This window comes from Pseudophryne corroboree, chromosome 2 (genome assembly GCF_028390025.1).
Source record: "Pseudophryne corroboree isolate aPseCor3 chromosome 2, aPseCor3.hap2, whole genome shotgun sequence".
Lineage (NCBI taxonomy): Eukaryota > Metazoa > Chordata > Amphibia > Anura > Myobatrachidae > Pseudophryne > Pseudophryne corroboree.
Genome location: NC_086445.1, coordinates 881,251,106 through 881,272,197, shown reverse-complemented (window position 1 = coordinate 881,272,197; position 21,092 = coordinate 881,251,106). Strand labels below are relative to the sequence as shown.

The window sequence follows — 21,092 nt, the reverse complement described above, 5'->3', positions numbered from 1 at the left end:
ACACAGAGGTAGGTACAGCCGTGACCTACCATACTGCTATATATATATATATATATATATATAATATACTGTATAATAATAATAACGGACCTGGTGGACACTGTCAGCAGACTGCTAAACTAGTATGAAGGAAAAAAAAACCACCACAGGTATACAATGTAGATGGATGGATAGTATAGTATTATATTACTTATGGACGATGAGTGCACTGACGACACAGAGGTAGGTACAACCGTGGCCTACCGTACTGCTTTATATCTATATAATATACTGTATAATAATAACGGACCTGGTGGACACTGTCAGCAGACTGCTAAACTAGTATGAAGAAAAAAAAACCACCACAGGTATACAATGTAGATGGATGGATAGTATAGTATTATATTACTTATGGACGACGAGTGCACTGACGACACAGAGGTAGGTACAGCCGTGGCCTACCGTACTGCTATATATATATATATACAATATACTGTATAATAATAATAATAACGGACCTGGTGGACACTGTCAGCAGACTGCTAAACTAGTATGCAGGAAAAAAAAACCACCACAGGTATACAATGTAGATGGATGGATAGTATAGTATTATATTACTTATGGACGACGAGTGCACTGACGACACAGAGGTAGGTACAGCCGTGGCCTACCGTACTGCTATATATATATATAATATACTGTATAATAATAACGGACCTGGTGGACACTGTCAGCAGACTGCTAAACTAGTATGAAGAAAAAAAAACCCACCACAGGTATACAATGTAGATGGATGGATAGTATAGTATTATATTACTTATGGACGACAAGTGCACTGACGACACAGAGGTAGGTACAGCCGTGGCCTACCGTACTGCTATATATATATATATATATATAATATACTGTATAATAATAATAACGGACCTGGTGGACACTGTCAGCAGACTGCTAAACTAGTATGAAGAAAAAAAAAGCCACCACAGGTATACAATGTAGATGGATACTATAGTATAGTATTATATTACTTATGGACGACGAGTGCACTGACGACACAGAGGTAGGTACAGCCGTGGCCTACCGTACTGCTATATATATATAATATACTGTATAATAATAATAACGGACCTGGTGGACACTGTCAGCAGACTGCTAAACTAGTATGAAGGGGAAAAAACCACCACAGGTATACAATGTAGATGGATGGATAGTATTGTATTATATTACTTATGGACGACGAGTGCACTGACGACACAGAGGTAGGTACAGCCGTGGCCTACCGTACTGCTATATATATATATATATATATATATATATAATATACTGTATAATAATAATAACGGACCTGGTGGACACTGTCAGCAGACTGCTAAACTAGTATGAAGAAAAAATAAGCCACCACAGGTATACAATGTAGATGGATGGATACTATAGTATAGTATTATATTACTTATGGACGACGAGTGCACTGACGACACAGAGGTAGGTACAGCCGTGGCCTACCGTACTGCTATATATATATATATATATATATATATATATTATACTGTATAATAATAACGGACCTGGTGGACACTGTCAGCAGACTGCTAAACTAGTATGAAGGGAAAAAAAGCCACCACAGGAGTGTTTTTCAGGCAGACAAACGTATACTGGACTGGTGGTCACTGTCAGCAAAACTGTGCACTTTACTCCTGCTATAACTGCTCCCCAGTCCCCACAATTAGGTAGTGTGAGCAGTGCACTCAGCACAGATATATGCAGCAGTGCAGCACACTGAGTGAGCACAGATATGGTGGAGCGTTTTTTTCAGGCAGAGAAACAACGGATTAAACTCACTGGTGGTATTATAATCAAAACCCTGCACTGCACTCCCTAACAGCTGCTCCCCGTCCCCAATCCTCCCCACAATTATAACTAAGTCACTCAGTCTTTTCTACTATAACGGAGAGGACGCCAGCCACGTCCTCTCCCTATCAATCTCAATGCACGTGTGAAAATGGCGGCGACGCGCGGCTCCTTATATAGAATCCGAATCTCGCTAGAATCCGACAGCGGGATGATGACGTTCGGGCGCGCTCGGGTTAACCGAGCAAGGCGGGAGGACCCGTGAAAAAAAAGGTGAAGTTCGGACGGGTTCGGATCCCGAGGATCCGAACCCGCTCATCACTAATATATATATTAATATATATATATTAATATATATATATATATATATATATATAATTTTTATTTTTTTATTTTATTTTTTTAGAGATGTGCGGCGGGCACTTTTCGTGTTTTTTTGTTTTGGTTCTGGTTCCATCCTCGTGTTTTGGATCTGGGTTGGTTCTGCCAAAACCACCCTTTCGTGTTTTGGTTTTGGTTTCAGTTTTGGATCTGGATGATTTTTGAAAAAAACATAAAAACAGCTAAAATTACAGCATTTGGGGGTAATTTTGATCCTACGGTATTTTTAACCTCACAATATTATTTTTAGGCCTAAAAGTTGCACCGAAGTAGATGTATGACTAAACTAAGCGACGCAAGTGTGCGGCACAAACATCTGGCCCATCTAAAAGTGGCACTGCAGTGGCAGACCGGATGGCAGATTTAAAAAGTAGGCCCCAAACAGCACATCATGAAAGAAAAAAAAAAGAGGTGCAATGAGGTAGCTGTATGACTAAGCTAAGCGACACAAGTGTGCGGCACAAACACCTGGCCCATCTAGAAGTGGCACTGCAGTTGCAGACAGAATGGCACTTAAAAAACTAGGCCCCAAACAGCATATCATTCAAAGAAGTAAAAGAGGTGCAATGAGGTAGCTGTATGACTAAGCTAAGTGACACAAGTGTGCGGCACAAACACCTGGCTCATCTAGGAGTGGCAGTGCAGTTGCAGACAGGATGGCACTTAAAAAAACTAGACCCAAACAGCACATCATGAAAGAAGAAAACGATGTGCAATGAGGTAGCTGTATGACTAAGCTAAGCGACACAAGTGTGCAGCACAAACAACATGGGACGTGCTGGATTTTGCCCAGATGTAATACATGCACAATATTGGTGGCACAGGAGAGCATACTCCTAAACCACACACACACATGGCAAAGCCTGTAAAATTAATTTGGATAATAATAACCCTTTTATTTGGAGCTATTATAATAATATGCAGCACAGTCGAACGTACCCCTACACCACACAGGGCAAACCGTGTAAAAATGATTTGGATAACAATATAAGTAATGTATACAACCCTTTTATTTGGAGTAAATAATATACAGCACAGGACATCACCACTGGACTGGACTTATACAGCAGTACCCCATGACTTATACGGCAGTACCCCTAGGAGTTGTATGGCAGTGTCAGACAGAATGGCACTTTAAAAAACTAGTCCCCAAACAGCACATGATGCAAAGAAGAAAAAGAGGTGCAAGATGGAATTGTCCTTGGGCCCTTCCACCAACCCTCATGTTGTATAAACAGGACATGCACACTTTAACAAACCAATCATTTTTAACGACAGGGTCTGCCACACGACTGCGGCTGAAATGACTGGTTTGTTTGGGCACCCACCAAAAAAGAAGCAATCAATCTCTCCTTGCACAAACAGAGGCAGGGTGTCGATCTCATCCTCTGATTCCTCACCCCTTTCACTGTGTACATCCTCCTCACAGAGTATTAATTCGACCCCACTGGAATCCACTATCACAGGTCCCTGTGTACTTTCTGGAGGCAATTGCTGGTAAAGGTCTTCCCAGAGGAATTTATAATTCATTTTGATGAACATCATCTTCTCCACATTTTGTGGAAGTAACCTCCTACGCCGATCGCTGACAAGGTTACCGGCTACACTAAACAGTCTTTCGGAGTACACACTGGAGGGGGGGAGGGGGGGTAAACTTAGGTAAAATAAAGTCAGTTTGTGCAAGCGCATCCAAATTGCCTCTTTTTCCTGCCAGTCTGATATGCCTACTTGTATGCTGTCACTCATATAATCCTCCACCATTCTTTCAATGGTGACAGAATCATATGCAGTGATAGTAGACATGTCAGTAATCATTGGCAGGTCCTTCAGTCCGGACCAGATGTCAACACTCGCTCCTGACTGCCCTGCATCACCACCATTGGGTGGGCTAGGAAGTCTTATCCTTTTCCTCGCAGCCCTAGTTGCGGGAGAAAATGAAGGAGGAGCTGTTGACAGGTCACATTCCGCTTGAGTTGACAATTTTCTCACCAGCAGGTCTTTGAACCTCTGCAGACATGTGTCTGCCAGAAAGAGAGATACAACATAGGCTTTAAACCTAGGATCGAGAACGGTGGCCAAAATGTAGTGCTCTGATTTCAACAGATTGACCACCCTTGAATCCTGGCAAAGCAAATGAAGGGCTCCATCCACAAGTCCCACATACTTTGCGGAATCGCTCCGTCTTAGCACCTCCTTCAATTTATCCAGCTGCTTCTGCAAAATCCTGATGAGGGGAATGACCTGACTCAAGCTGGCAGTGTCTGTACTGACTTCACGTGTGGCAAGTTCAAAGGGTTGGAGAACCTTGCACAAGACGGAAATCATTCTCCACTGCGCTTGAGTCAGGTGCATTACCCCTCCCTTGCCTATATCGTAGGTGGATGTATAGGCTTGAATAGCCTTCTGCTGCTCCTCCATCCTCTGAAGCATATAGAGTGTTGAATTCCACCTCGTTACCACCTCTTGCTTCAGGTGATGGCAGGGCAGGTTCAGGTGTGTTTGATGGCCCTCCAGTCTTCGGCAGGCGGTGGCTAAATGCCAAAAGTGGACCACAACTTTTTTGCCCACCGACAGCATCTCCTGCACGCCCCTGTCATTTTTCAAAAATGTCTGCACCACCAAATTAATTGTATGTGCAAAACATGCGACGTGCTTGAATTTGCCCAGATGTAATGCACGCACAATATTGGTGGCGTTGTCCGATATCACAAATCCCCTGGAGAGTCTAATTGGGGTAAGCCATTGTGCAATGATGTCCCTCAGTTTCCGTAAGATGTTGTCAACGGTGTGCCTCTTACGGAAAGCGATGATACATAGTGTAGCCTGCCTAGGAACGAGTTGGCGTTTGCGAGATGCTGCTACTGGTGCCGCTGCTGTTGTTGCTGCGGGAGGCCATACATCTACCCAGTGGGCTGTCACAGTCATATAGTCCTTAGTCTGCCCTGCTCCACTTGTCCACATGTCCGTGGTTAAGTGGACAGTGGGTACAACTGCATTTTTTAGGACACCGAGGACACTTTTTCTGCCATCGCTGTACATTCTCGGTATCGCCTGCCTAGTGAAGTGGAACCTAGATGGGATTTGATACAGGGGACACAGTACCTCAAAAATTCTCTAAGTACTAGTGAACTAATGGTGGATACCGGACGCACGTCTAACACCAACATAGCTGTCAAGGCCTCAGTTATCCACTTTGCAAAAGGATGACTGCTGTCATATTTCATGTTTCTCAGGACGGTTGGACAGTCAATTGCTTAGTTGTAGTAGTACAAGTGGTCTTCCGACTTCCCCTCTGGGATGACGATCAACTCCCAGCAGCAACAGCAGCAGCGGCAGCAACAGCAGCAGTAGGTGTACCACTCAAGGATCCTCCGGAGGAATTCCGGTTACGAGAGGACTCCTCAGTCTTGCCAGTGACATGGCCTGCAGGACTACGGACGTTACTGACTGAGGAGGAAGTTGACATTGAGGGAGTTGGTGGTGTGGCTTGCAGGAGCTTGGGTATTAGAGGAAGAAGGGATTTAGGTGTCAGTGGACTGCTTACGCTCTTACCCAAAGTTTCACAACTTGACACTGACTTCTGATGAATGCGCTGCAGGTGACGTATAAGGGAGGATGTTCCTAGGTGGTTAACGTCCTTAACCCTACTTATTACAGATTAACAGAGGTAACACACGGCTTGACACCTGTTGTCTGTATTTGTGGAGAAATAATTCCACACCGAAGAGGTGGCTTTTTTAGTATTTTGGCCAGGCATCACAATCGGCTTAGTCATCCCACGGACAACAGCTGTCTCCCCGGTGCCTGATTTAAACAAACCACCTCACCATCAGAATCCTCATCGTCAACTTCCTCCTCAGTGCCAGCAACACCCATATCCTCATCCTGGTGTACTTCAACAGTGACATCTTCAATTTGAATATCAGAAACTGGACTGTGGGTGCTCCTTCCAGCACTTGCAGAGTGCGTGCAATTGGTGGAAGGAGCCATCTCTTCCCGTCCAGTGTTGGGAAGGTTAGGCATCGCTACCGCTGACATACTTGGACTCTCCTTGTGACACCATCTTAAAATGCACAGTTCTCTGCTGTGCTTTTGCCAGCTTAACTCTTATCATTTTTCTAGCGAGAGGATGAGGGCTTCCATCGTCATGTGAAGCTGAACTACTAGTCATGAACACAGGCCAGGGCCTTAGCCGTTCCTTGCCACTCCGTGTTGTAAATGGCATATTGGAAAGTTTACGTTTCTCCTAAGACCATTTAAATTTCTTTTTTGGGTCTTTTTACTGAACTTTGGCTTTTTGGATTTTACATGCCCTCTATTATCACATTGGGCTTCGGCCTTGGCAGACGACGTTGATGGGATTTCATCGTCTATGTCATGACTAGTGGCAGAAGCTTCAGCACTAGGAGGAAGTGGTTCTTGATCTTTCCCTATTTTATCCTCCAAATTTTTGTTCTCCATTATTTTTCTGGAGTTATATACCAATATGCGGTACAGGAGAGCGTACCTCTACACCACACAGGGCAAACCATGTGAAAATTATTTGGCTTAAATATTAATAACCCCTTTATTTGGAGTAAATAAAATACAGCACAGGACAGCACCACTGAAATTATATGGCAGCACCACTGGACTGGACTTATACGCCAGTACCACTGGAATTATATGGCAGTATCACTGGAATTATACGGCAGGATCACTGGAATTATGCGGCTGTACCACTGGACTTATATGGCAGTACCACTGGACATATACGGCAGGTTTACTGGACTGGACTTATACGCTAGTACCACTGGAATTATACGGCTGGATCACTGGAATTATACAGCAGTACCACTGGATTTATACGGCAGTACCACTGGACATATACGGCAGTATCATTGGACTAGACTTATACACCATTACCACTGGAATTATACGACAGGATCACTGGACATATACGGCAGTATCACTGGACTGGACTTATACACCAGTACCACTGGAATTATACGACAGGATCACTGGATTTATACGCCAGTACCATTGGAATTATAAGGCTTGATCACTGGAATTATATGGCAGTACCACTGGATTTATACGCCAGTACCATTGGATTTATACGGCAGTGCCACTGGACATATACGGCAGTATCACTGGATTGGATTTATACGCCAGTACCACTGGAATTATATGGCAAGATCACTGGATTTATACGCCAGTACCGCTGGAATTATACAGCAGGATCATTGGAATTATACGGCAGTACCACTGGATTTATACAGCAGTGCCACTGGACATATATGGCAGTATCACTGGACTGAATTTATACGCCAGTAACACTGGAATTATACGGCAGAATCACTGGACTTAGACACCAGTACCACCGGAATTATACGGCAGGATCACTGTAATTATGCGGCAGTACCACTGGACTTATACGGTAGTACCGCTGGACATATACGGCAGTATCAATGGACATATATGGCAGTATCACTGGACATATACAGCAGTATCACTGGACATATACAGCAGCACAGGGACACCACCACTGGACTGATGCAGAATAACACAGCACCACTGCAATGGACTGGACTAATACAGCAGCACTGGACATATGGCAGCAGAGGACACCACCACTGTAACTGGACTGATGCAGCACAATACACCACCATTGAATGATGCAGCACAACACAGCACCACTGGACTGGACTTATACAGCAGTACTGGACATATGGCAGCAGAGGACACAACCACTGTGACTGGACTGATGCAGCACAAGACACTACCACTGAACTGATACAGGACACTGAGGATGGAGACATGTCCCCTCTCTACACTCTCCAATGCTGGAGTGAAAATGGCAGCGACGCGATAATCTGACAGCGGGATGATGATGTTTTGCCTCATTCTGGCTTCCGAGTCAGGCGGGAAAACCAGAGCCTGACTCAGATCCGGGCTTGAGTAGTGAAGTTCGTGCGGGTTCGGCTCTCAGGGAACCGAACCCGCTCATCTCTAACATATATATATATACAAAATAGAGAATTCAGCACTCACCATAGCAAGCTCACTTGTCCTCACAACATCAATAAATAAATGATGGGGGTTTAGTTGGTGGATTGGCCAATGCACGGAAGCCTGCATACCGATTTTCAAGGTACCCCACCTTTATGCAGGTCCTACACTATCACAGAGCCTAAAGAATTAAAACCTGGCAACTGTATCACATATAATATAACTGCAAATATGCCCACTAGGTTTAATGTATGCCTGCCACATATCTAGTGGCTTTTAAAGGCATACTAGTCACCTGACACAGCCGATAAATTACTAAGGAGCAGCTGACACAGGTTTAGAACAATTAAGATTACACAGGGGTGCATGAAAAGGCCTGTGACCATGGTTAATAAGAGTTAACCAAAGATTAACCCCAAAATATACAAACAAATATAGAAAACCACAGCACTCGCCACCCCAGAAGCGGGGTGCAGTGTCTGCACTCACCACTCATAGGGTGGGGTGCATGCAGCCCATGGCCACCTACCCAAATACATACAAAATAGAGAATTCAGCACTCACCATAGCAAGCTCACTTGTCCTTACAACATCAATAAATAAATGATGGGGGTTTAGTTGGTGGATTGGCCAATGCACGGAAGCCTGCATACCGATTTTCAAGGTACCCCACCTTCATGCAGGTCCTACACTATCACAGAGCCTAAAGAATTAAAACCTGGCAACTGTATCACATATAATATAACTGCAAATATGCCCACTAGGTTTAATGTATGCCTGCCACATATCTAGTTGCTTTTAAAGGCATACTAGTCACCTGACACAGCCGATAAATTACTAAGGAGCAGCTGACACAGGTTTAGAACAATTAAGATTACACAGGGGTGCATGAAAAGGCCTGTGACCATGGTTAATAAGAGTTAATCTTTGAGTGGTGAGTGCAGACACTGCACCCCGCTTCTGGGGTGGCGAGTGCTGTGGTTTTCTATATTTGTTTGTATATTTAGGGGTTAATCTTTGGTTAACTCTTATTAACCATGGTCACATGCCTTTTCATGCACCCCTGTGTAATCTCAATTGTTCTAAACCTGTGTCAGCTGCTCCTTAGTAATTTATCGGCTGTGTCAGGTGACTAGTATGCCTTTAAAAGCCACTAGATATGTGGCAGGCATACATTAAACCTAGTGGGCATATTTGCAGTTATATTGTATGTGATACAGTTGCCAGGTTTTAATTCTTTAGGCTCTGTGATAGTGTAGGACCTGCATGAAGGTGGGGTACCTTGAAAATCGGTATGCAGGCTTCCGTGCATTGGCCAATCCACCAACTAAACCCCCATCATTTATTTATTGATGTTGTGAGGACAAGTAAGCTTGCTATGGTGAGTGCTGAATTCTCTATTTTGTATGTATTTGGGTAGGTGGCCATGGGCTGCATGCACCCCACCCTATGAGTGGTGAGTGCAGACACTGCACCCCGCTTCTGGGGTGGCGAGTGCTGTGGTTTTCTATATTTGTTTGTAACATATATATATATATATATATATATATATACACACACACACACACATCTAAAAGTCCGGCTCTCCACAATAGTAATACTTGCTGCGCTGGGTGCCTGCACGAAGGAGATGACATAAACAGCGGGTGGTGCGGCACTCCAAGCGGCGGGGGAATCAGAGACGGTACACAGTCATATAATGGACAACATTTCAATGCCATTTAATATGGCATTTTCATCAGGTCACAAAAATATTTATATAAATAATACACACACATTTATAAACTGATTCAAGAAAATGGATTTGGACACAAATCCTCTTTATACCACATTCATGCACTGGAGCTCGTTGTTATTCAGTTACAGTACCCTTGATTAAATAACACATTTCCATATACTGCCATACCCAGGATTCAAATCTATAAACTGTTGAATTCTAATCAAACTCATTGAGCTGTTTGATCCTGCATAAAAACTATGAACACTATATGAAGCTACTGGTATTTAATCCTCATTGCAATTGAGCAGATATACTGTATGTAGTGTGAAGCCACACACAACATAGATCTGCTCAGCTGCAATGCTGATAATTTTTTTCACAAAGTAAAAGGTAAGTTTTAAATAGTTAGAATTAGAGATGAGCGGGTTCGGTTTCTCTGAATCCGAACCCGCCGAACTTTAGCTTTTTTTACACGGGGCCGAGCAGGCTCGGATCCTCCCGCCTTGCTCGGTTAACCCGAGCGCGCCCGAACGTCATCATCCCGCTGTCGGATTCTCGCGAGGCTCGGATTCTATCGCGAGACTCGGATTCTATATAAGGAGCCGTGCGTCGCCGCCATTTTTCACACGTGCATTGAGATTGATAGGGAGAGGACGTGGCTGGCGTCCTCTCCGTTTAGAGTGACTAATAGTACTAGAGAGAGAGAGACACAAATTTTGGGGAGCATAATATAGGAGGAGTACTACTTGCTGCTGATAGTGTGACCAGTGGCAGTGACCAGTGCCACCAGTTTAATGAATCCGTTCTCTGCCTGAAAAAAAACGATACACAGTGTGACACAGTCACACATACCATATCTGTGCTCAGCCCAGTGTGCTGCATCATATACTGTATATCATTATCTGACTGCTGAGTGCTCACTGCAGTGCTCACACAGCTTAATTGTGGGGGAGACTGGGGAGCAGTTATAGCAGGAGTACATATTTTAAGTACAGTGCACACTTTTGCTGCCAGAGTGCCACTGCCAGTGTGACTGACCAGTGACCACTGACCACCAGTATTGTGATTGTCTGCTGACCACCAGTATATTGTGATTGTCTGCCTGAAAAAGTTAAACACTCGTCGTGTGGTGTTTTTATAAACGCATTCTGCAGGCAGTGTCCAGCAGGTCCGTCATTACATAATATATACCTGTCCGGCTGCAGTACTAGTGTGATATATATATATATATATATATTTTAATTTTATCATCCAGTCTATATTAGCAGCAGACACAGTACGGTAGTCCACGGCTGTAGCTACCTCTGTGTCGGCAGTCGCTCGTCCATCCATAATTGTATACCACCTACCCGTGGTTTATTTTTTTTTTCTATCTTCTTGATACTAGTAGCTTACTTTAGGAGTCTGCAGTGCTGACAGTGTCCAGCAGGTCCGTCATTACATAATATATATATACCTGTCCGGCTGCAGTACTAGTGTGATATATATATATATATATATTTTAATTTTATCTCATTATCATCCAGTCTATATTAGCAGCAGACACAGTACGGTAGTCCACGGCTGTAGCTACCTCTGTGTCGGCAGTCGCTCGTCCATCCATAATTGTATACCACCTACCCGTGGTTTATTTTTTTTTTCTATCTTCTTGATACTAGTAGCTTACTTTAGGAGTCTGCAGTGCTGACAGACAGTGTCCAGCAGGTCCGTCATTACATAATATATATATACCTGTCCGGCTGCAGTACTAGTGTGATATATATATATATTTATATATTTTAATTTTATCTCATTATCATCCAGTCTATATTAGCAGCAGACACAGTACGGTAGTCCACGGCTGTAGCTACCTCTGTGTCGGCAGTCGCTCGTCCATCCATAATTGTATACCACCTACCCGTGGTTTATTTTTTTTTCTATCTTCTTGATACTAGTAGCTTACTTTAGGAGTCTGCAGTGCTGACAGTGTCCAGCAGGTCCGTCATTACATAATATATACCTGTCCGGCTGCAGTACTAGTGTGATATATATATATATATATATTTTAATTTTATCTCATTATCATCCAGTCTATATTAGCAGCAGACACAGTACGGTAGTCCACGGCTGTAGCTACCTCTGTGTCGGCAGTCGCTCGTACATCCATAATTGTATACCACCTACCCGTGGTTTATTTTTTTTTCTATCTTCTTGATACTAGTAGCTTACTTTAGGAGTCTGCAGTGCTGACAGACAGTGTCCAGCAGGTCCGTCATTACATAATATATACCTGTCCGGCTGCAGTACTAGTGTGATATATATATATATATATTTTAATTTTATCTCATTATCATCCAGTCTATATTAGCAGCAGACACAGTACGGTAGTCCACGGCTGTAGCTACCTCTGTGTCGGCAGTCGCTCGTCCATCCATAATTGTATACCACCTACCCGTGGTTTATTTTTTTTTTCTATCTTCTTGATACTAGTAGCTTACTTTAGGAGTCTGCAGTGCTGACAGACAGTGTCCAGCAGGTCCGTCATTACATAATATATACCTGTCCGGCTGCAGTACTAGTGTGATATATATATATATATATTTTAATTTTATCTCATTATTATCCAGTCTATATTAGCAGCAGACACAGTACGGTAGTCCACGGCTGTAGCTACCTCTGTGTCGGCAGTCGCTCGTCCATCCATAATTGTATACCACCTACCCGTGGTTTATTTTTTTTTTCTATCTTCTTGATACTAGTAGCTTACTTTAGGAGTCTGCAGTGCTGACAGACAGTGTCCAGCAGGTCCGTCATTACATAATATATACCTGTCCGGCTGCAGTACTAGTGTGATATATATATATATATTTTAATTTTATCTCATTATCATACAGTCTATATTAGCAGCAGACACAGTACGGTAGTCCACGGCTGTAGCTACCTCTGTGTCGGCAGTCGCTCGTCCATCCATAATTGTATACCACCTACCCGTGGTTTATTTTTTTTTTCTATCTTCTTGATACTAGTAGCTTACTTTAGGAGTCTGCAGTGCTGACAGACAGTGTCCAGCAGGTCCGTCATTACATAATATATACCTGTCCGGCTGCAGTACTAGTGTGATATATATATATATATATATATTTTTTTTAATTTTATCTCATTATCATCCAGTCTATATTAGCAGCAGACACAGTACAGTAGTCCACGGCTGTAGCTACCTCTGTGTCGGCAGTCGCTCGTCCATCCATAAGTATACTAGTATCCATCCATCTCCATTGTTTACCTGAGGTGCCTTTTAGTTGTGCCTATTAAAATATGGAGAACAAAAATGTTGAGGTTCCAAAATTAGGGAAAGATCAAGATCGACTTCCACCTCGTGCTGAAGCTGCTGCCACTAGTCATGGCCGAGACGATGAAATGCCAGCAACGTCGTCTGCCAAGGCCGATGCCCAATGTCATAGTACAGAGCATGTAAAATCCAAAACACCAAATATCAGTAAAAAAAGGACTCAAAAATCTAAAATAAAATTGTCGGAGGAGAAGCGTAAACTTGCCAATATGCCATTTACCACACGGAGTGGCAAGGAACGGCTGAGGCCCTGGCCTATGTTCATGGCTAGTGGTTCAGCTTCACATGAGGATGGAAGCACTCAGCCTCTCGCTAGAAAAATGAAAAGACTCAAGCTGGCAAAAGCACCGCAAAGAACTGTGCGTTCTTCGAAATCACAAATCCACAAGGAGAGTCCAATTGTGTCGGTTGTGATGCCTGACCTTCCCAACACTGGACGTGAAGAGCATGCGCCTTCCACCATTTGCACGCCCCCTGCAAGTGCTGGAAGGAGCACCCGCAGTCCAGTTCCTGATAGTCAGATTGAAGATGTCAGTGTTGAAGTACACCAGGATGAAGAGGATATGGGTGTTGCTGGCGCTGGGGAGGAAATTGACAAGGAGGATTCTGATGGTGAGGTGGTTTGTTTAAGTCAGGCACCCGGGGAGACACCTGTTGTCCGTGGGAGGAATATGGCCGTTGACATGCCTGGTGAAAATACCAAAAAAATCAGCTCTTCGGTGTGGAAGTATTTCAACAGAAATGCGGACAACATTTGTCAAGCCGTGTGTTGCCTTTGTCAAGCTGTAATAAGTAGGGGTAAGGACGTTAACCACCTCGGAACATCCTCCCTTATACGTCACCTGCAGCGCATTCATAATAAGTCAGTGACAAGTTCAAAAACTTTGGGCGACAACGGAAGCAGTCCACTGACCAGTAAATCCCTTCCTCTTGTAACCAAGCTCACGCAAACCACCCCACCAACTCCCTCAGTGTCAATTTCCTCCTTCCCCAGGAATGCCAATAGTCCTGCAGGCCATGTCACTGGCAATTCTGACGAGTCCTCTCCTGCCTGGGATTCCTCCGATGCATCCTTGCGTGTAACGCCTACTGCTGCTGGCGCTGCTGTTGTTGCTGCTGGGAGTCGATGGTCATCCCAGAGGGGAAGTCGTAAGCCCACTTTTACTACTTCCACCAAGCAATTGACTGTCCAACAGTCCTTTGCGAGGAAGATGAAATATCACAGCAGTCATCCTGTTGCAAAGCGGATAACTGAGGCCTTGACAACTATGTTGGTGTTAGACGTGCGTCCGGTATCCGCCGTTAGTTCACAGGGAACTAGACAATTTCTTGAGGTAGTGTGCCCCCGTTACCAAATACCATCTAGGTTCCACTTCTCTAGGCAGGCGATACCGAGAATGTACACGGACGTCAGAAAAAGACTCACCAGTGTCCTAAAAAATGCAGTTGTACCCAATGTCCACTTAACCACGGACATGTGGACAAGTGGAGCAGGGCAGGGTCAGGACTATATGACTGTGACAGCCCACTGGGTAGATGTATGGACTCCCGCCGCAAGAACAGCAGCGGCGGCACCAGTAGCAGCATCTCGCAAACGCCAACTCTTTCCTAGGCAGGCTACGCTTTGTATCACCGGTTTCCAGAATACGCACACAGCTGAAAACCTCTTACGGCAACTGAGGAAGATCATCGCGGAATGGCTTACCCCAATTGGACTCTCCTGTGGATTTGTGGCATCGGACAACGCCAGCAATATTGTGTGTGCATTAAATCTGGGCCAATTCCAGCACGTCCCATGCTTTGCACATACCTTGAATTTGGTGGTGCAGAATTTTTTAAAAAACGACAGGGGCGTGCAAGAGATGCTGTCGGTGGCCAGAAGAATTGCGGGACACTTTCGGCGTACAGGCACCACGTACAGAAGACTGGAGCAACACCAAAAACGCCTGAACCTGCCCTGCCATCATCTGAAGCAAGAAGTGGTAACGAGGTGGAATTCAACCCTATAAATGCTTCAGAGGTTGGAGGAGCAGCAAAAGGCCATTCAAGCCTATACAATTCTGCACGATATAGGAGGTGGAATGCACCTGTCTCAAGCGCAGTGGAGAATGATTTCAACGTTGTGCAAGGTTCTGCTGCCATTTGAACTTGCCACACGTGAAGTCAGTTCAGACACTGCCAGCCTGAGTCAGGTCATTCCCCTCATCAGGCTTTTGCAGAAGAAGCTGGAGACATTGAAGGAGGAGCTAACACGAAGCGATTCCGCTAGGCATGTGGGACTTGTGGATGGAGCCCTTAATTCGCTTAACAAGGATTCACGGGTGGTCAATCTGTTGAAATCAGATCACTACATTTTGGCCACCGTGCTCGATCCTAGATTTAAAACCTACCTTGGATCTCTCTTTCCGGCAGACACAAGTCTGCTGGGGTTGAAAGACCTGCTGGTGAGAAAATTGTCAAGTCAAGCGGAACGCGACCTGTCAACATCTCCTCCTTCACATTCTCCCGCAACTGGGGGTGCGAGGAAAAGGCTCAGAATTCCGAGCCCACCCGCTGGCGGTGATGCAGGGCAGTCTGGAGCGACTGCTGATGCTGACATCTGGTCCGGACTGAAGGACCTGACAACGATTACGGACATGTCGTCTACTGTCACTGCATATGATTCTCTCCCCATTGAAAGAATGGTGGAGGATTATATGAGTGACCGCATCCAAGTAGGCACGTCAGACAGTCCGTACTTATACTGGCAGGAAAAAGAGGCAATTTGGAGGCCCTTGCACAAACTGGCTTTATTCTACCTAAGTTGCCCTCCCACAAGTGTGTACTCCGAAAGAGTGTTTAGTGCCGCCGCTCACCTTGTCAGCAATCGGCGTACGAGGTTACTTCCAGAAAATGTGGAGAAGATGATGTTCATTAAAATGAATTATAATCAATTCCTCCGTGGAGACATTGACCAGCAGCAATTGCCTCCACAAGGTACACAGGGAGCTGAGATGGTGGATTCCAGTGGGGACGAACTGATAATCTGTGAGGAGGGGGATGTACACGGTGATATATCGGAGGATGATGATGAGGTGGACATCTTGCCTCTGTAGAGCCAGTTTGTGCAAGGAGAGATTAATTGCTTCTTTTTTGGTGGGGGTCCAAACCAACCCGTCATTTCAGTCACAGTCGTGTGGCAGACCCTGTCACTGAAATGATGGGTTGGTTAAAGTGTGCATGTCCTGTTTATACAACATAAGGGTGGGTGGGAGGGCCCAAGGACAATTCCATCTTGCACCTCTTTTTTCTTTAATTTTTCTTTGCGTCATGTGCTGTTTGGGGAGTGTTTTTTGGAAGGGCCATCCTGCGTGACACTGCAGTGCCACTCCTAGATGGGCCAGGTGTTTGTGTCGGCCACTAGGGTCGCTTAGCTTACTCACACAGCTACCTCATTGCGCCTCTTTTTTTCTTTGCGTCATGTGCTGTTTGGGGAGTGTTTTTTGGAAGGGCCATCCTGCGTGACACTGCAGTGCCACTCCTAGATGGGCCAGGTGTTTGTGTCGGCCACTAGGGTCGCTTATCTTACTCACACAGCTACCTCATTGTGCCTCTTTTTTTCTTTGCGTCATGTGCTGTTTGGGGAGTGTTTTTTGGAAGGGCCATCCTGTGTGACACTGCAGTGCCACTCCTAGATGGGCCAGGTGTTTGTGTCGGCCACTAGGGTCGCTTAGCTTACTCACACAGCTACCTCATTGCGCCTCTTTTTTTCTTTGCGTCATGTGCTGTTTGGGGAGTGTTTTTTGGAAGGGCCATCCTGCGTGACACTGCAGTGCCACTCCTAGATGGGCCAGGTGTTTGTGTCGGCCACTAGGGTCGCTTATCTTACTCACACAGCTACCTCATTGCGCCTCTTTTTTTCTTTGCGTCATGTGCTGTTTGGGGAGTGTTTTTTGGAAGGGCCATCCTGCGTGACACTGCAGTGCCACTCCTAGATGGGCCAGGTGTTTGTGTCGGCCACTAGGGTCGCTTAGCTTACTCACACAGCTACCTCATTGCGCCTCTTTTTTTCTTTGCGTCATGTGCTGTTTGGGGAGTGTTTTTTGGAAGGGCCATCCTGCGTGACACTGCAGTGCCACTCCTAGATGGGCCAGGTGTTTGTGTCAGCCACTAGGGTCGCTTATCTTACTCACACAGCTACCTCATTGCGCCTCTTTTTTTCTTTGCGTCATGTGCTGTTTGGGGAGTGTTTTTTGGAAGGGCCATCCTGCGTGACACTGCAGTGCCACTCCTAGATGGGCCAGGTGTTTGTGTCGGCCACTAGGGTCGCTTAGCTTACTCACACAGCTAGCTCATTGCACCTCTTTTTTTCTTTGCGTCATGTGCTGTTTGGGGAGTGTTTTTTGGAAGGGCCATCCTGCGTGACACTGCAGTGCCACTCCTAGATGGGCCAGGTGTTTGTGTCGGCCACTAGGGTCGCTTAGCTTAGTCTTCCAGCGACCTCGGTGCAAATTTTAGGACTAAAAATAATATTGTGAGGTGTGAGGTATTCAGAATAGACTGAAAATGAGTGGAAATTATGGTTTTTGAGGTTAATAATACTTTGGGATCAAAATGACCCCCAAATTCTATGATTTAAGCTGTTTTTTAGTGTTTTTTGAAAAAAACACCCGAATCCAAAACACACCCGAATCCGACAAAAAAAATTCGGTGAGGTTTTGCCAAAACGCGGTCGAACCCAAAACACGGCCGCGGAACCGAACCCAAAACCAAAACACAAAACCCGAAAAATTTCAAGTGCACATCTCTAGTTAGAATTATCTATCTTAGAATTACCTACCTTTCTATGCAATGGTAGATAGCTCAATAGATATTTTTCTGACTGCAATGCCACAGGCAATGGGTTCGAATCCCCGGGTATGTCAGCATCTTGAAATGTAATAAAGGACAGTGTGACTAAATACCAAAGAAATCTCAAGTTGAGTTCATTAATGTTGTATAGGGATTAGTAACAGAAGGGGTCAGGGTAGGAGACAGGGGCGGTCAGGAGATGCTGGGCTTCAAAAAGGGGGGATGCTGCAAGTGAAAGTAATTGAAACAGATAATTGACAAGTGCCACCAACAGGGCCTCCTAGCCTGCAGCGCTATGTGCGGTTCCCCCTCCGCACACACCTAGTTATGGCCCTGACCACTATAATTACTTTTAGGACTGTGTATTTCCTAATGCCGGCAATCAAAATCAACATTAAAAAACTACTTAATTATATTAGTAATGACAATACACCACCTATATTCATTTTACTGGATGTCTACATGATCCCCTGTTCCTCCTAAATACAGTATGCTGATCTGCTTAAAATGTTTTAAATCGACCGCTCATGAGTGCAACTAGGTGTAAGACAACCACTGGGGTATAAGATATGCAAACCAGTGCAGCAAACAGTGTGTACTCTATGTAAAGTGACCACTGGAGGGAAATTTACTAAAGGTCAACGTGCCGTGTTTTTGTGAAAAAAGACGCAATTTTGAGAAATCACAAATTTACTAAGAAGGGCATTCCGAGTTGATCGCTAGCTGCCATTGTTCGCAGCGCATCGATCAGGCTAAAAATTGGCACTTCTGCACATGCATATGGTGCGCAGTGCGCACGCGCAACGTACTTTCACATAAGCCAATGTGATTTTACACAAGCTCTAGCGACGCTTTTCAGTAGCACTGCTGATCGTTCAGTGATTGACAGGAATGGGGCGTTTCTGGGTGGTAACTGACCGTTTTCAGGGAGTGTGTGTAAAAACGCAGACGTGCCTGATAAAAACGCAGGAGTGGCTGGGGAAACGGGGGAGTGGCTGGCCGAATGCAGGGCGTGTTTGTGACGTCAAAACAGGAACTAAACAGACTGAGGTGATCGCAAGCTATGAGTAAGTCTCGAGCTACTCTGACACTGCACAATATTTTTTTGTAGCAATGCCGCGATCCTTTCGGTCGCACTTCTGCTAAGCTAAGATACACTCCCAGAGGGCGGCAGCCTAGCGTTTGCACTGCTGCTAAAAGCAGCTAGCAAGTGAACAACTCGGAATGACCCCCTAAGTATCAATTTGCATGGAAGTTGCATGTCAAATGCAACTTTGTACTCCAAAATGCGACAAATCCCCATCGACATAAACATCATCAAACTATCATTTGTATCAGTGGAAATCACACATTTACTAAGAATTGACTTTGAAAATGCACACGAATTTGCAACAAAATTGCACCTCAATGCACAAAATCAATGCACTGTTTTTTTTTAGCGGATTGACGTGTGAGCCCCACCAAAATCGTTCAGAAACGGCACCTTAGTGCACCACTTCCAAAAATTTCTTGAGATACCAGGGCAGTGATAGCACACCCCATTATGAAAGCAGAAGTGCCACTTCACTTTGCTCTACCTGACTGCACCTGTCACCACCTCCTCACTCCGTTCTCTGCCACTAGTTGCCATAACGGTCGGGCAATATAAGTGACTGGATACTGCAGGCAGTACTTCTTTCTTTTTTTCTTTCTGATACCATACACTACCGGTTGCATTGCACTCACATCTATTACAGATACATATGCCTCCTAAGGAGACGCCTAAAGCACTGAGTGTACCTATTAACTCTCCCATATTTGGACACATATGTTCCTGTTGGAGACACCTTAGGTACTGGGTTTATTCATGAAATAGTGAAAAGAGTGGAGAAGTGAGCCAGTGGAAAAGTTGTCCATGGTAACCAGTCAGCTTTGAAGAAACATTTATCAAGTGCATTCTATACAATTATACGTAGCAGCTCATTGGTTGCCATGGGCAACTTCTCCACTGGATCACTTCTCTACTCTTTTCACTTCTGCATGAATAGACCTCTGTGAGAATTACCCTCTCCATTAACCACTTGCCTGGCATGGTCGCATCAGATGTGACCACATCAGCAAGTGCTTTATCTGAGCTGGTCGCACAGGATGCGACCAGTCAGATACACATATGAGAAACTTTCTGCTGCTGCTGCTCTCAGAGGGACAGGAAGGTCCCTTCGCCTGATCGGTCAGCATGGCAGGACCACTCCTCCGGCGGCTGCAGACAATAACAGCCACTGGGGAAGTGTAAATTAACCCCCCAAACCCCCCCTCCCCCTGTATTTTACAAAAAATTCCCCGACTCTGTGCTGCTGCTCAAAAACGCCTATGCTACAACCATCGTGATGACTCACCCCCTCCCCCGCACCACGACCCCCACACACCGCAGCTTATATTCACAAGACAGTGAAAGGTTATCCTGGAGGAGTGACGGTCATCGGTACTCCATGCTGATATGACCTCATATGCTGTAAAGTGAGCTGCCGCTTTGCAGCACATCTTTACTGCAAAATGCAATCTAGGGGCCTTATTGAACTTCAATTGCAAAATTGCAAATTCGCAAATCGAACAATTATTGAGCAACTGCACATTTGGGAGTGATTGGGAAAATGCAGGCGTGTCATGGCCATTTTCGGGTCGTACATCTGACGATTACTGCAATTCAAAACATGATGCCGCTGCGACTGCAGCTGCGTATTTCCTGCGTATGCATGAGTCAACTGGAATTGTCGATGGTACTCAATTGCACCTTGCTCCCCATCGTGGCGACACCCCACCCTGTGACATGACCCCATCCACCGCAGTTCATACTCACCAGGCAGGGATCGTGATCGGTGCTCCTGGAGGGCTGACGGTCATCTGTGCTCCCTGTTGCTGTGACCTTCGGTGCTGTAAAGTGAGCTGCAACTTTGCAGCATCACTTTACTGCACGGGAAGTCACAGGAGCAGCAGGGAGCCCCAGTGACTGCCAGCCCGCACCGGAGCCCCCGATCA

General features: G+C 45.1%; 1 long non-coding RNA gene across 1 annotated transcript in view; it reads left to right on the top strand.

Moving 5' to 3' along the window:
* Positions 1 to 21,092, top strand: part of LOC135051348 (uncharacterized) — a 201,980-nt gene that overhangs the window by 29,868 nt on the left and 151,020 nt on the right. The window lies entirely within an intron of this gene.